Raw genomic sequence first — 16,496 nt, 5'->3', positions numbered from 1 at the left:
TGCTTGACTTAAGTTATATTTCGTAGTTGTGCATGGCACGCCGTTAAGTTTGGCTACATGTTTCAGGGGTGGTAAAAGTCATATTCACTTACAAATTGTCGTTCATTGAGTGTCGTGGTGTGTGTTTTTATTTGTGATGAGTCTGAATACCACTAATGAAAATACGTTATTAAATGTAGTCGAATTAAATGAATACCGCCTTTACGCGTGTATAGGCCGCTCGCGTGTATAAGTCGCACCTCAATTTCGAGACAACATTTGTGGGAAAGATATTTTTTATGAATACCGTTGTAGACTCAAAGTACGTAGCTTTGTCCTGCGAAATGTGACAATGTTGTACATTCCTCTGAGTTCAATGCTCGCCTAAAAGTATCAGGTGTAGCCTTTGCTGAGGGGTTGAGGGTGGTGAAAGTACGGACCTAGTAGCATATGTTGTCTGCACGGCAGTTGACTAGGGTTGGGCAGATCGGAACAGGCAGTTGTTCAGGAATATTAGGAGCTTGAGGTGGAGTGTTTCGGTACAGTGTGCACACAGCACACGGGACACGGGACTGCAACTGTGCATTAGAGAGAACTTCGTGAGAAAACATGACATGCTCCGCTTCAGCAGGAATGTGATGCAGTACCGGACGTGCTGTGTGTATTTACGGCTAGCGTAAAGCTGCACGGAACGTGAAGGATCAGTCGGAACACTGAAATTCGCGCCCAGTAATCACGGTTAAAGGCTGCTATTAGGTGAGGATTTCTTTTTGTCAATATGAAATACACATAACACGGTTACAGTGGCAGTACAGGTGTTTAAACTAATCCAAGGATATTTTCACCAGTTGAAGGTATCAGCCTATATTGTGAGTAATTAGGGCCAGGATAAAACTTCACGGCACGTGAAAAAGTAGTCAGAACTCTGAAATAGACACACAGAAAATCAGGTCTATATGTTCTTTTAGGATAAGAATGTTTTCATTCATTATGAAATACACCTGTCACAATTACACTAGCAGTAGATGTGATTATGTCACAATGTCAAAATGTTGTTTTCACCAATGAAAAATATACTCGCACAGTTGAAGAAACATTCATCGGTACTCTATTTACGTACACAATATACAAGCGGAACACGGAAATAAAAAATGGCACATACAAGCAAAACACGAAGATGAAAATTAATCATTATACACAAGCGGAACAGGAGATTAAAAATAAAATTAGGAATATACAAGCAGAACTCGAAAATGAAAATTGTAGGATGTTTAAATTTCAAATGTCTCATCATTGTGCCGGTTGAAGATCCCTTTGAAGACAAAATAGAAGAACATAAATTTCATGTAACTATGTCCGGTTTTATTCTAGTAAAATGTCGTATACAGGACTCCGGTGCGACATTATTCAAAGTTTACCGTCTTTCGTACGGTATACATTACTAGGCTTCAATGAAATCACTCTTACAAAACAGAACGCATTAAGTAATCCGCATGTACCGATGGCCAGTTGCCATTGCAACGGAACCCACATAACAAGGAGGATACGACGGAACACGAAACACTCCAGCACATGGCGGCGCACTACTGGTATCGACAGTCAGCTAGTAGGTGAAGAGCAGTGCATTGTGGCGCTTCTGACGGGAGAGCACGACACTGTCTCGGTCTCACTCGAGAATGCTTCAGAACAATTGAGGCTCCGTGTTCCGGAACAGCGGAACATAACTATGCACCGGCACAGTGTGCCGAAACAGGAACATAGTGCCCAACCGTACAGTTGACCGCTGTAAATTGAGGAACATGGGTCTTGTCAGAGCAAGTTATACATCGAAATTTAAATTACAAGTGGTGTGTTACGCGGAAGAAAATGGTACTGAGGAAGTGGGCAGGAAGTTTGATATTGATGAAAAGAACGAGCGGCGTTGGATTTTAATTAAAGAGTCACATAAAAAGGTCAGAAGGGATTTCGTGGGGAAAATGCGCAATATCTGGAACTGGAAGTACGTACCTAAAACAGGAGGAGACTGATTTTCTATTTCAGTTGAAAAGATACAGTTTGAAGGACAAAAAATTGCTGAAGAATGGAAATACTTGAATATCAATTTAAAGCAAGTTACGGTTGGGCAAGGCGTTTTATGACACGACATGAGTTGGTGATAGGCAGAAGAACGTAAGTGTCTGAGCGGCTACCAGAAACGTACCACGAGAAACCACTCGCATTACAGCGACATGTCTTGAATTTAAGGAAGACGTATGATTACAGCATGGGAACAATAGGAAATACTTATGAAGTCTTATATTATTCGAAGCGCTTGTGGAAACTGCGGTCAACAAAGCACGCGAAAAACCGTTCAAGTTTGAACTGAAGTTGTGCATCACTGCTGATCAAGACAAACTACCGCTTTTCGCAATTTTTAAGCGAAAAACAACGCCAAAGGAAAATATGCCCAAAGGGATGCAAGTGACAGTACAGGAAAATGGGTGGATGAACGAAGATTTGTACATGGGCTGATTAAAAACAGTGTGGTTTCGTAGTCATGGTGCTCTGTTACGTCACCCATCCGTGTTGGTGATTGACAGCTTCCGTGGTCACTTGACAGAGAAAGTGAAAAATATTATGAGAAAACAGCGATCTGACATGGTTACGATTCCTAGCGGAGTGACGGGAATGCTGAAACCCCAAGATGTCTCCATCTACCGGCCTTTTAAGGCACATTTGCTGCGTTTATGCCGTGAATGTAGGTGCAATTCTAAGAAAATGGCACCGAGCGGACGACTCATTAAGCCTTCAATTTCTCATGTGTGTGAATGGATCCTGAATGTGTTGAAATTAATCCCAGCAGAGCTCGTAGCCAAGAGCTTCAAAACCACGTCAATTTCCAAAACAATGGACGGGACCGGAGACGACGCAGTGTCGGGCGCAATCATCTTACAGCGGCAATGACAAAGAGTCGAGTGATGATGAATATTTACCGTAAACTGTTTTAATCATGTTTCGACGCAGTAGGTTGTAAGGTATGTAGATACTATACCAGTAAAGTGTTCTAAACTACAGGGTGTTTAGTCTATACCTGTTTTTAGTAGTAAAGGCGCGGATATACACGCGTAAATAAGGTATGTAGGGGAATTCCATGGAATTACGTATATCACATCCATAACGTTCCCCTTTCATTTTGAATACTTCAAATCCAAAACATAAAATCCAGGTAATAGAAGGGACATGTTAGTTCTTGTTTGCTTAGTCTACCGGCTATTTCAGGTACATACTCGGCAGTACATTGGGTTGCCGCACCATGCAGGTGCATTTGTATAGAACGGGAAGTGCAAGATAAATAAAAATTTTTTTGAATATTTTAGCACGTTTCATCACAATAAATGATCAAGTAGCCCACACACAGTGCGAATCATCTCATTATGCTCGCTCACATCATCGTTCCCGTCCCAGTGTAATCCATTGCCAGGAACTTCAACAGAAATATTTCCTTTTTACTGAGAAGCTTTAAAAAATATTCTTTCTATTTAATCAAAGTGCAACAAACCTAATGCAATAGTCTTTCAATTGCTATCGATTCGGTAATGTGGTCACTCGGACGGAGCTATGTTTTCATATGTTCGTTTTCAGACCAATATAACTGCGTGGCGGTGAAATCTGGCAGGATTTAGGGTTAATTATTCGTAAAATGGAAGTGATTGACGTAAAAGCAGCGTGATCAATTGATGGTACTAACAGATGGGAACAATTCCAGGAGAGCACTTGGAATGAGGATTTAATTGCTAAATGAAGAATATGTTCTATGTGTGAAGCTGTTCGTGTAATCTGGCTTCGATGCATTGGTCATGTGATACGTATGGAGGGAGATTGGTTTCCAAGGAAAATAATGGACCCGGCCATGGAGGGTAAGAAAAGAAGAGGAAACCAAGACGATGATGGTTAGACTGAGATTTTAATGATTTAATCGTAAGAGATGTGGAACCAAATGAAGCCAAAAAGCTACTTACAAATACTGTAGATGATTGTGGAGGCCGGTGGTCAAATCACAGAGGTTTCGAGACGGAATGCTGGATGGTATAACAGTCTATAATTAATGTGCACATTATTATTATTATTATTATTATTATTATTATTATCATTATGATGAAAGGGACATATATCCCTTATCGTGTGATATCGTAACAGATGAGCACACAAGTGGGCAACTGAAAACTACTGTATTTTCCATTTTTCAACACTGATCAGAAATAAAATGACCGAGCAAGTGGCCGCATGGTTTGAGTCATGCAGTTATCAGATTGCATTCGTAGGATAATGGGTTAGAATCCCACTGTCGGCAGCCCTGAAAATGGATTTCGGTAGTTTCCTATTTTCAGATGAAGCAAATGCTGGGGCTGTACCTAAATTAAGGCCACGGTCGCTTCTTTTCCTCTCCTTACACTTTCCTCTACCACCGTCGCCGTACGACCTATCTGTGTCGGTGCGACGTTAAGCAAATTGCAAAAATATAAGAAAGGAAGTAAGGAAAAACATTGAAAATTACAGGCAACTATCTGTCCACATTTATTAATTCATTTATTCAGTTTGTTTTCTTAATTGAAGCCTTGTTTGTAAAGTCTATGAGGGCCTCTGAAGGAGTGCAAGGCAAAATTAAGTGGAACAAAGTTTTTAGCTTTAAGTTCGCCTGCCTTTGCTCCACTAAGTTAACCTGGTACTCGTTTATGTTGTATGCTGAGTAAATTTCAGGGTCATACGCCTCTACAGAAATAAATGTTATGTTGCGATATTTCTTGACGTCTTGCTGACAAGGTAACCGAATTACAAGCACACAACTACGGTATTGATGGCCTGGACACACCACAATCCTCGCTCGTGAGTGCCTCCGTCGCACTCCTGGCTTACGCGCTGAGCATATTCCCGGCCACTCCAGCCACTCTGAATAAGAATAAGTTTCAAGACTTCAATTTATTTACCAGACCTTCCTCGGATTCGGCTGAGAACGTTCCTCATTACATTAAGCTTCGGCGGATAGATCTCCGGTGAACACCCGACTCGAAGACATATTTAAGCAACCAAGAAATTGTCAGATTTGATAAAATACTTCACCAAAAGTAAATGCTTCGGGATGTGACATCCGGTCGCCAGTAAGCAAAAATATTTTTTGTCTTACTTCTGGTCGCATTCTTCTGCTAGTTATGAGAAGTGAGTTGGATTGTATTTCACTGGTAAGCGTGTTCTTCCGAAAATAAGTTTTAAATTTCAATTTGTAAAAAGATAATACACGAAACGAAAGGGTGTCAATTGTACCAATATTTGGAAAATCGTGTTACATTTGTTGGTTACTACTCATGGGTGACGGACGTGCGTAAGATCGGCTCCACAGTTTCAGTGAATTAGAAGGTGTTATTCTAAAGGGAGCTATATAATAAGTGGTACACGAGTGTGTGATACAGTGTTGAATCAAACCAGTGAGTATCAGCCATTGTAACAATCAGTTCACCAGTATTAAGTAGTGATTTCTCAGGCAATATGGGCCGTAGCAAGCGCAACACCAGTTACCAAAGCAGTAGTGCCAACCGCAGCAGTGCCAACCCTGTTGAAGAGGCAGTCACCAGGATACTAAACGAAACCATCAGCTCTGGTAAGTTCCTTGAAAAGATAGTAGCCGCCATATCGGAGCGTGTGACAGAACTCGTCATAAAGGAATTAGAAAAATCTCTCCAGTTCAATTCTGAAATTGTGGCAGAATTGAACGCAAAACTCGAAAGCAGGGATAAAGAAATCCGTGAGATGAGGGAAGATTTTGCTGCAAGATGTGACTCACTGGAACAATACAGTAGAAGAGCTAATGTTAGAATTTTTGGGGTACAGGAAAGTGTAAGTGAAAATACGGACGAACTTGCGATAAATGGTTTTAGAGAGATAGGTGTGAATGTGAATTTGCAAGACATAGATAGGAGTCACCGAGTAGGACCTAAATCTCCAGGGAAACCTCGGCCAATCATTGTCAAATTCACATCATATCGAACAAGGCAGGAAGTGTTTCGCAATAAGCGAAAATTGAAAGGTACCCCAGTAACTATTCGCGAGGATCTAACCTCCACCAGGTTGTCAATTCTTAAAGCAGCTATTCTCCGCTTTAATCAGAGCAATTGCGGGACCTCGAGTGGAGACATCATTATTAAGAAACCAGATGGAAGTAAAATTAGAATTAACCGGCTGAGTGACATTCCTAAGGACAGTGACAGCAGTTAAATGTAACAATTCACTGAACTGAGTGCACCGAACTGAGTGTTTATATTCCTAGATTAGTCCATATTTATTTATCTCAAGATCGTTAAATTCTATCTTAGAATAGTTTAGTGAATTATCATTTATTTTCGTTTAGCTTAGTTAAAATTTCTTTTTTGCAACTATTTATCTATATATTTTACTAAATAATTGCATTTACTTTCTTATTTCCTTATGATTAATTTAATAACTTTCAATTTTAAATACTTTTAATTTTTATTTTATTAATTTAGACACAACGCCCTTAATTTAGTCGCGCTTTAAAATAATAGGTAATTCTAGGCACAGTTGACTATATTCCTGCACCTCACTACTTCAATTAACTTTAAATTCCTCCTAGCTCTTTGTGTTTATCTGTACATTTTGTTAACTTTCATCGTTCCAAGTTGGCAAGAGTTACAAGTGACAAAACAAATTCCTCTGACGTCACCAGTCGATTTCAACAGCCACCGTATGTCGCATCAGACTAGCAACCCTCTCCCGTCCTTCCGCTGTCCCCACTCCCCTCACCCTCTAGCGCAAACCTTGATCAAAGTACCGCTAGTATCCTCAAGACTTTCGTCTCGCAACATCCCAGAGCCCTGCACGTCTGTCATATAAACGCGCAAAGTATATTAGCAGCCAACCGAATGGACGAGATTGCTGAAATATTCACTCCACCTGTTTTCCATGCCCTGCTAGTGTCTGAGTCATGGTTAACAGACAATAGCCAGTCTTCTTTGTGTCATCTTGAAGGCTACTCGCTTCTGAGAAATGACCGCACTCACAAACGGTGCGGAGGGGTATGTGGCTATTTCCTAACTAGCCTCAAACCTAAGCTGGTCGGTCATTCACCAGGCAGGTATGAGAGAAAACCGGAATACATGCTCGTAGAAACAACAATGAACGGGATTAAAGCGCTTGTAGGAGTAGTATACAAACCTCCGAATACAGGTCACTTAGAGGACTTTGAAGCTGACTTGACTAAATTACTGCCAGACTACCCTCACACAATAATTATGGGGGATTTCAATACGGATCTAACTGACGCAACTTCTTCCGAATCCACACGACTCAAAACATTATTTCAAGCCTATAATATGGAAATCTTACCTCTCTCTCCGACTCGCCATACATCTCATTCGCACACACTATTGGATCTTATAGTTACCAGCAACTCGGACGGAGTCCTCAATGTTGGTCAAACCTCCGTACCTGGTATATCTGCACATGACGCAATATACATCTCGTATAACCTCCGGCCACCGAAACCCTCCCAGAAATTTATCACCTATCGACCATTGAAAAATATAAATAAAGATAGACTCTTAGAGGACGCAGGCAAAATACCCTGGCATGACATAACGAACTATAACAATCTAGATGACAAAGTTGACTTCTTTAATAGCAAAGTAACGGAACTATTTGACAAGCATGCCCCAAAGCGGCGAGCGAGAATATCGAAAGGACCCTCCCCGTGGTTAAATGACAAAATTAGACAACTTATGAAACAAAGAGACTGCGCTCACAGACAGTACAAAAATGACCCTACCGTACAAAACTTTGACGAATATAGGAAGTTACGAAATAAGACAACACAACAAATACGAAATGCTAAATTGCGACACGCTTACAGTTTAATTACGCCTGACGGTAGAACAGCGACGACATTTTGGAAATTTATTAATAAGCTTGGACTTACGAAGAACAAGACCAGAGAAGAAATTACAGTACCTCTCGAGACTCTTAACAAGTACTTTACTGCTAACTGCTCCGCAGTACGACATGACGACAAACAGAGACTTATGAATTATTATGGTACACGCCCTACTCCTGACAGAGAGAAACTCTATTTCAGTCACGTGACGCCCCTCCAAGTCAGAAAAGCAGTCCTCAGAATAAGCACGAAAGCAAAAGGAATTGATGACATAGGGACTGACATGGTCAAACTAATTCTTGATGTATATTACCAACCTTAACTCATATAATCAATTTCTCTCTTCTATACTCCACATATCCAACTCTCTTGAGGAAGGCTATTGTGCTACCTCTTCCGAAAAGTAAAACGCCCTCGAACGAGGGAGACTATCGTCCAATCTGTATTTTATCAGCTTTATCAAAAATCTTAGAATATGTAGTTCATACACAAATGTCTGAGTACCTTCGAACGCACAATCTCCTTAATCCTCTCCAGTCCGGTTTCCGACAAGGACATAGTACAACTACAGCCTTACTTGAAGTGACTGAGGATGTTAGACAAGCAATAGACAGAGGACGATTCACAGTTCTGGTACTACTAGATTACAGTAAAGCTTTCGACAGCGTAGACATTGACATTTTACTTGTAAAACTAAAGGCTCTACATTTTTCTCAGAGTACGATTGCTTGGATGCATTCTTATCTTCACGGACGTCAACAATGTGTGAAAGGTAATAATGGAATCGTTTCCTCGTGGCGCCACGTGAAGAGAGGAGTCCCTCAAGGCTCTGTACTTGGTCCTCTTCTTTTCGCTCTCTTTGTGAATGACATATCATCCAATTTAAGACACTGCAAATACCATATGTACGCTGACGATCTTCAACTCTACACCGACTCTACATCACGTGACCTCCAGGAAAATATCGACTTACTAAATATTGACTTACGGTCTGTTAGTGATTGGTCTGCTGCGCACGGCCTGAAATTGAATCCTACAAAGTCGCAAGTAATCCTTCTTGGCCATCAAAGTCAAATAACAAGTATAACTAAACGTCCGTTGCCAGGAGTAATCCTGCAGGATGTTCCAATTCCTTTTGTATCACAAGTGAAGAATATCGGTGTTATCATGGACGAACGCATGACTTGGTCTGCACATGTCTTACATATCTGTCAAAAAGTTTACTCATCTTTACATTCTTTATATAAATACAAACATATATTTCCAATAAAGCTTAAAAAGAGACTAATTGAAGCCCTTGTAATGCCACATTTTGACTATTGTGATGTTGTCTTCAATGACGTCAGGCCACAATTTTCCCTAAGGCTACAGCGCGCTCAAAATGCGTGTCTGAGATATATATGCAGCTTAAGAAAATATGACCACGTGTCACCATCTTTCCTAAAATTAGAGTGGTCGCGACTCCATGTTCGTCGTAACCATCATACTTTGTCTCTTCTCCACCGAGTTCTTACTACATCTTCCCCATCCTACCTTTCTTCACGTTTCCATTACTTCTTAAATGTTCATGACAGACATACAAGGGCTCAAACATCCAACCTGCTCATCATCCCTCACCATCGAACTGCCGCATATAACAGCTCATTCTCGGTGTTTGCCGCACGAGAATGGAATCGTTTACCGGACGACGTCAGGGGAATAACAACTACAGTGTCATTTAAGAGAGCGTTAAGAGGTGCAACACGATGCGAGTGACCTGTGAATTTCTGGCCTTTCAGTGATCGTGCTACTACGATATCATTACTAGCTATTATTATTATTATTATTATTATTATTATTATTATTATTATTATTATTATTATTATTATTATTATTATTATTATTATTATTATTATCATTATTGCTGTTGTATGTATGTCCTACTGTGGTGGAATTTTATTTCAGTTGTATTTTGATTGTGTTTTAATTGTGTCTTCTAGTATTAATTACGGTAGTATTACTTATGACTTTAATGTATACTAATTGGTTTAGTGTAAGAGAAGGCCTAAAGGCCTTAACTACGCCAATAAAGACATTTATCTATCTATCTATGTACTTCTAAAATATTCAATTAGTAACCTGTACTGTTCCGATTATTATTATGATGTTTTCTACTGTATATTTTCTGTGTAATGAATTAAGGAAGAGCTCATTTAACAGCAAACATAGCGAAGAATTTCCATGTTTTCATCCAGGTATGCAGCACAGACGCAGATGCTAGTAACAGCTGTAATGTGAAAGAATTTGCAATTCTCATTCAATGTAATAATTTCACGCAATGTAAATGTAAATTGTACTTGACAATTTTTTGCACAGTAACAAGGAATTTTTACAGAAAACTAGGTTCGTTGATGGTCGGAATGTGAAAGGTATTTAAAGATTTCAAAATATGAGTACCCGATAAGAATTGTCATATTCGTTTCCCTTTAATTTATGTGGTCAGAGGTAAGATATGGAAGTGAATTTATCTTCGAGCGAGGGGAATAGAATAGCCCTTTTTAGGTGCTTTCCCAGTAGATGGTCTCTATATTACCTTTACCAACCTGTGTGCAGTCCACTATCACCAAGTTATGGCCGCACTGAACACCTGTGCGTTCACACACAGGACGCAGGTGGATTCGAATAATGGAATTATCCACCCTCCATGCGGGATAAATGAGTTGTGTGTTCTATACACTGTACTCATTTCCTCCCAGTCCCCGGAAATGGAGGGCAGTAGGGATCAATTCCTGCCGCAAACACTCAGTGTAATTCTCTGGTGCTGCCACCATGACGGTTTGTCAACAGCTAAGAACTTTAATACGTATTATTGGCGTAACACCATCAGATGTGCGGGATATTAACTCCAACTAGGTTACCTCAATGGGTTGTGGCGTTTGGTATGATGTTTGCAGCGTTGCCACGCTGGGGGTATTACCCACTCAAATTCGGGGAAGTTTCTGTTGTTAGAGGAATTGTGATGCGAGGAATGTGAGGGAAACTTTAGGAAATTGTTCTGTGTAGGAGTGCAGTGTGATATAAAGATTAACATAAAAGGCTTCGATTTATTTCACCAAATCACTGCCATTGCGCTGTTGTTGCTCTATAGTGTCAAAAGCATGTAATATTTGTGCACAGTCATGGACGTGAATCGGCACGTAAAGTGCATAAATGATTGCGTAGGAATTCTTGGGGGGACAACACCTATTATTATGCATGCCCAAGTAGAGGTAGTAAAGAAGAATTTGCATAATGGCTACTATTACGTTCTTCATTCAGGTTACACTGTGTCGTTGTTGTATTCACTTACATTACTGTATTTATTTATTTATTTATTTATTTATTTATTTATTTATTTATTTATTTATTTATTATGCTAGTAACGGAATGGCATCCCAGTCATAAAAGGCATTGCATTACATTTTAATAAAGTCAAGACAAATATGACTATAATTTTCAACAGATAAAGGAATTGATATATACAGATCAGGATTATATTCTACTTAAGTTAACGATGATTGGCTACTAATTCAATTATTGGGAAACATATAAATATTTATGCACATAAATGGACGTGTATGGGCACATAAGGTGTATTATTAAATGTGTAAAATCTAATATAGTACCAACATCTTTCGACGGTTGAAGTTCATTTTAATATATATGCAGAGGCTACATAATTAATTTTGTTTTCACTTAACAAATTGAATTCTGTTAAAGGTATTCTTCATGTGTGTTTGATGACGTCATCACTTAGAGAAAGTCTGAAGCCTGGTAGGGAAATCGGGGAAATTATTTCACGCTGAAGAAGAGTATATTAAAAACACAGCCCATCATAATAATGGCGAATTTTTGGGAATAGCCTAACGTTAGACAAGGCTTATGAAAAGTACTGTACGTCAGGCGACACAAGTTTGATTTGCTAACGTTGAATTTTATTCTTGTGAGCAAAAATCACAAATATATCTAGGCCCTCGCGCTATTTATAATTTTGTGCAGACCGAGTGAGTTGCCCACGTGGTTTGGGCCACGTAGCTGTGAGCTTGCATTCCTTAGATGGTGGGTCAAATCTCAAAGTCGGCAGTCCTGAAGAGGGTTATCCGTAGTTTCCCATTTCCACACCAGGAAAATATTGAGGCTATACCTTATTATGAGTATGGACGCTACCTTCCAAATCCTAGCCCTTTCGCAGTGTATGTCGCTAAAACCTTCGATGTGTTGGTGAGACGTTCAACCACTAAGAAAAAAATTCAAGACCAGTTTTTACCGATGTTTCGATTGCATAACTGGATTCTTTCTTTAAGGTAACTGGAATACTCCGATTCGATTCGAAGTAATCATTCAATGTAGGCTACTAACATCGACTGAAGACTGAAGAATACCGTAACGATATGGCGTATGTCTTTCAGTGTCGGAAGTGTCCGAGGACATGTTCGGCTCTTTTGGTGCAGTTCTTTCGATTTGACGCTCATGGGCGACCTGCGTGTAGTGATGAGGATGAAATGAGGATGAAAACGACATATAAACCCAGCACCAGTGCCAGGAGAATTAACCAATGATGGTTAAAATTCCAGACCCTGCCGGGATTCGTCCCCGGGGCCGCTGCGACCAAAGGCCAGTACGCTAACCATTTAGCCATGGAGTCGGACAGAAGAATACTGTAAAATATATTCTAAAAATCGACAACTTATAAATAAAATACACACAACAATAACATGGCTAAATGTGGATGAAGAATGTAATAGCAGTCTAATGGACCGTGGAAGTTTGAACACAAAAATAGGTGAAGCACGTTGAACCATTAACAAAAAATGCAGGACCAATATTTTCCGATGTTTTGAATACATAACTGGTTTCTTTATTTAAGGAAACTGGAATACTCCTACACGATGCGAAGTAATCAGTCAATGTAAGCGACTAACATCGACTGAAGACTGAAGGTTACTGTAATGAAATGGCGTATGGCTTTTTTTTTTTTTTTGCTAGTTGTTTTACGTCGCGCCGACACAGATAGGTCTTACGGCGACGATAAGTATGGCTTTTAGAGCCAGGAGTGTCCGAGGATATTTTCGGCTCTTTTGGTGCAGTTCTTTGGATTTGACAGTAACAGAATACTTAGAAATAAAACTAAGCAACTAATTAGGAATAGTAAATGCAGCTAGATCCAGCAGTTAGCCAGACACAATAATTTGGCACAGACCTGGTAAAGACTACCTTCAATATGCGTAGGTAAAACTGAAGAGCAGCACGTCCCAACCATCTCACGAGACGTCTTAAAATAGGTGTATTACTCTATATAAATGGGGGCCAGTTCCATTTCCCATACAGTCACTAAAACCCGACAACCATCATCCTCAATGTGATCGGATCACTTTTCCAAATGTCATGGCAAAGAACATTAATCATGTGCTAAATTCAATTAAACCTAACGCTATAAGTTCTGAAGGTAACTCAAAATCATTAATTAATATTATCATCGGGGCCGTTCTGCCAATCCTCATTCACATTTTCAGCCACTGTTTGACAAATGGCATATTTTACGAATTTTGGAAAGATGCACTGGTAAGGTCTATCCCAAGAAGCGCTTCGTTGAATTTTCCTCCAGACTATCGGCCATTATATATTATCCCACCCCTTTTGAAAGTATTTAAACGACTGGTTCACTGAAAAGTTACGGAATATCTGACCAAGCACATACTCCATTGACTCCTTTCACTCAGGCCCAAAGAGATGACAGAGCACTGCTACAGCTTTATTGCGAGTAACAGACGGTATCAGATCTACAATAGAGGAATTAGTCGTAGATTTACTTCTTTATTAATCTCCAGAGAAACGTTTGATGCTGTCAATCCTCAGATACAGTATTTCAGGGCATTCTCTGAAATCTGTATTTTAATACAACAACGTTACAGATTCCTATTCCTCATCTCACTGGCCATCGGAAAAAATTGACAGTAGATGACATGAATTCAGAATGGCGGAATAAAGTACATACTGTCCCAAAGGGTTCGTTTTTCGGTCCACTACGATTTTTGTTCAACATTGTTACGAAGAAAACACTGTCTATGTTATCGATCTAATTTGATTCAGGATAACACAACCAACCACACACAATTCTATTCAGCCATGAAGGACCACACTCGGCTAACTGCTGTCTATTTACAAACTATCTGTCCCATCTCACCGAAGGTAGTCCTGTTCGCTGGTATTGTGTTTCTTGCAATTTCCTCGTTAACGACCGGCACCCGTTTGAAGCTTAGCTGGTGGGTTGTTTTTACATTCCTTGTCCACTGAGTGCCAGGATTTTCTGAACTCGAGGCACAGCGTTGTCAGTTCCTAACTTTCAAGTATATAGCCTCTGAGATTAAACTGCGAGACTAGACAGAACTGCTTGCAGCTTTGCAAATCTGGAGACCTGACAAGGGAGCAGTCTCCAAACCTTTCGAAGTGCTCCAGGTTGATTATCAATGATAAAGCAAGCGTGCTATTGGTCACAGCAGAGGCGACTGTAGATAGTCATAAATCTGGTTACTTGTACTTTGCACTCCACTGAAGCAACTTCACACCCATGGGTTTGAACACGTAGTCTGTTAGCAATCACGACACACAACGACTATTCCTTGATTCGTCTCTAGGTAACTTCAGTAATTCACGGAGTCAACACAGTCAATTCAATTAACCCTCAGACAATATAATTGCTCCATACAGTGAACTGCTTAATACTGACAAATAATCAGCGGCCACAGAGCAGCAATAACTCAACAGTGCAAATCAGCAGGACAACGCTCTTCACAACAACGACAATGAACACTGTTCCAACTCTACTCATACCACCTGTTCCAGTTCTGTACACACACAGTGCTCAGTACTCCAGGGCAGTAGAACACAGAACTCGGTACTGGATACTGGCTTCGGTTTAACACACACCATTCACCCGACACTCCAACACAACAACAACAACAATAGCCAGAAATATTGCTGTTCAACTCAAACGCAACTCCAACTACACACTGATGTTCACTGCTAGTCTCCTTTTCGTATCCTGGTGATGGAATTCTAGAATTTTCAGGGGCTCGGCTAGAGACGGAATATTCTCGTTTCGTCTTCGAGAAGGCACACGAAGAAATCATACCAAAACACAATAGAAGGATAGGCCACGACATGCCCTCGGGCTAGCTGTGATTTCCACAGTCTAGCTTACTCATTCCCCCCGGAAAATACCGAAGGGGGCTACGGCATCGGTGGCATGTCATGAAATGACAAAGGTGAAAAATTGAAATTTTGTTACTACCAATTTTATGCAGATGATCTACGGATACATCATCACATTAGTCCAAGTGACGTATATACAAGTAAAGCAAAGCAAAGCAAAGTCATCTCCGTACAGGCCATGAAGGCCCTTGGAGGGGTGGAAGGTAAAGGCTACCACTATCCGTAACCTCGCCACTAGATGAGGTAGAGTGGTTAACTCTACGCCCGGCCGGCTTTGCCCCCAGGAATTAACCTGTTACTCATTTTTGGTGGAGGCTGATTGAACATCAGGGCCATGTGCACCTCAAGAAGTGGAAATGTCGTTTCTTAAATTTTACGACTTCCTGGCGGGGATTCGAACCCACGTCCTTCCGGGCGAATCGAGCACGCCTTTAGCGCCTCGGCTAGGCAGCCTCTGTATATGCAGGTACTGAACAAATTAACCTTGACCTCGAACAACTCAATGACTATGCTATTAAACACAGTTTATTATTAAATCCTAATAAATCTAGATCTATAATTACTGGTAAGGGAACAAATTTTAATTTACTGTTATGCTAAATAACTATGCCATACCCTACTGCACATCAGTGACTAACTCAGGTGTTCTAAAGAACGCTAAATTGGACTGAAAGTGTAATTTATAAGCTACTCAAATATTTCCCATTACCATTAAAATTAGGTGTTAGCTCCCTCATTTAATCTATCCTTGACCACTGTGATACTGTGTTAATCGATAAAACTCATGACAGTAATAAGACACTTAACCGAACTTTAAAGAACTGCATTACATGTATTTCTAGTCTACATTATGATAGTCACAGTAAAATTAAAATCCTCAGCCTGTTTCCAAATAATTCAACAGGGTCATGTATGGAATGAAGTCCCTATCTAGCGGCGAGGATAGGAATTGAGCCGGCTGCCGAAGCTGTCGCACTCCACTGGGGCCATGATTAATGACTGACAGATGAAATGACATGATATTTGAGAGTGTCCGCTGGAGTGAAAGAAGAGAGGGAAAACTGGAGTACCCTATCCCGCCTCGACTTTGTTCTACACAATTCTCACATGGAGTGACCGGGATTTGAACCAAGGAACCTAGCGGCGAGACACTGGCGCGCTGCCGCCTGAGCCATGGAGACATAGTATACCTTGTTATAGGAAATTGTTATGGGATCGAGTGCAAGACCGCAGTAAATTGCACTTATTACCCCTTCTCCATATAGCAGTCCATTCAGAAAAACCAAATTACCTTCCTTCACACTTTAAATCCGTCTCATCAAATCATCGCCAGAGTACAAGATACGTTTCCTCTCTTACTATCCCTTTC

This window comes from Anabrus simplex, chromosome 2 (genome assembly GCF_040414725.1).
Source record: "Anabrus simplex isolate iqAnaSimp1 chromosome 2, ASM4041472v1, whole genome shotgun sequence".
In the NCBI taxonomy this organism is placed as follows: domain Eukaryota; kingdom Metazoa; phylum Arthropoda; class Insecta; order Orthoptera; family Tettigoniidae; genus Anabrus; species Anabrus simplex.
Note: the sequence above shows the minus strand (reverse complement) of the source record.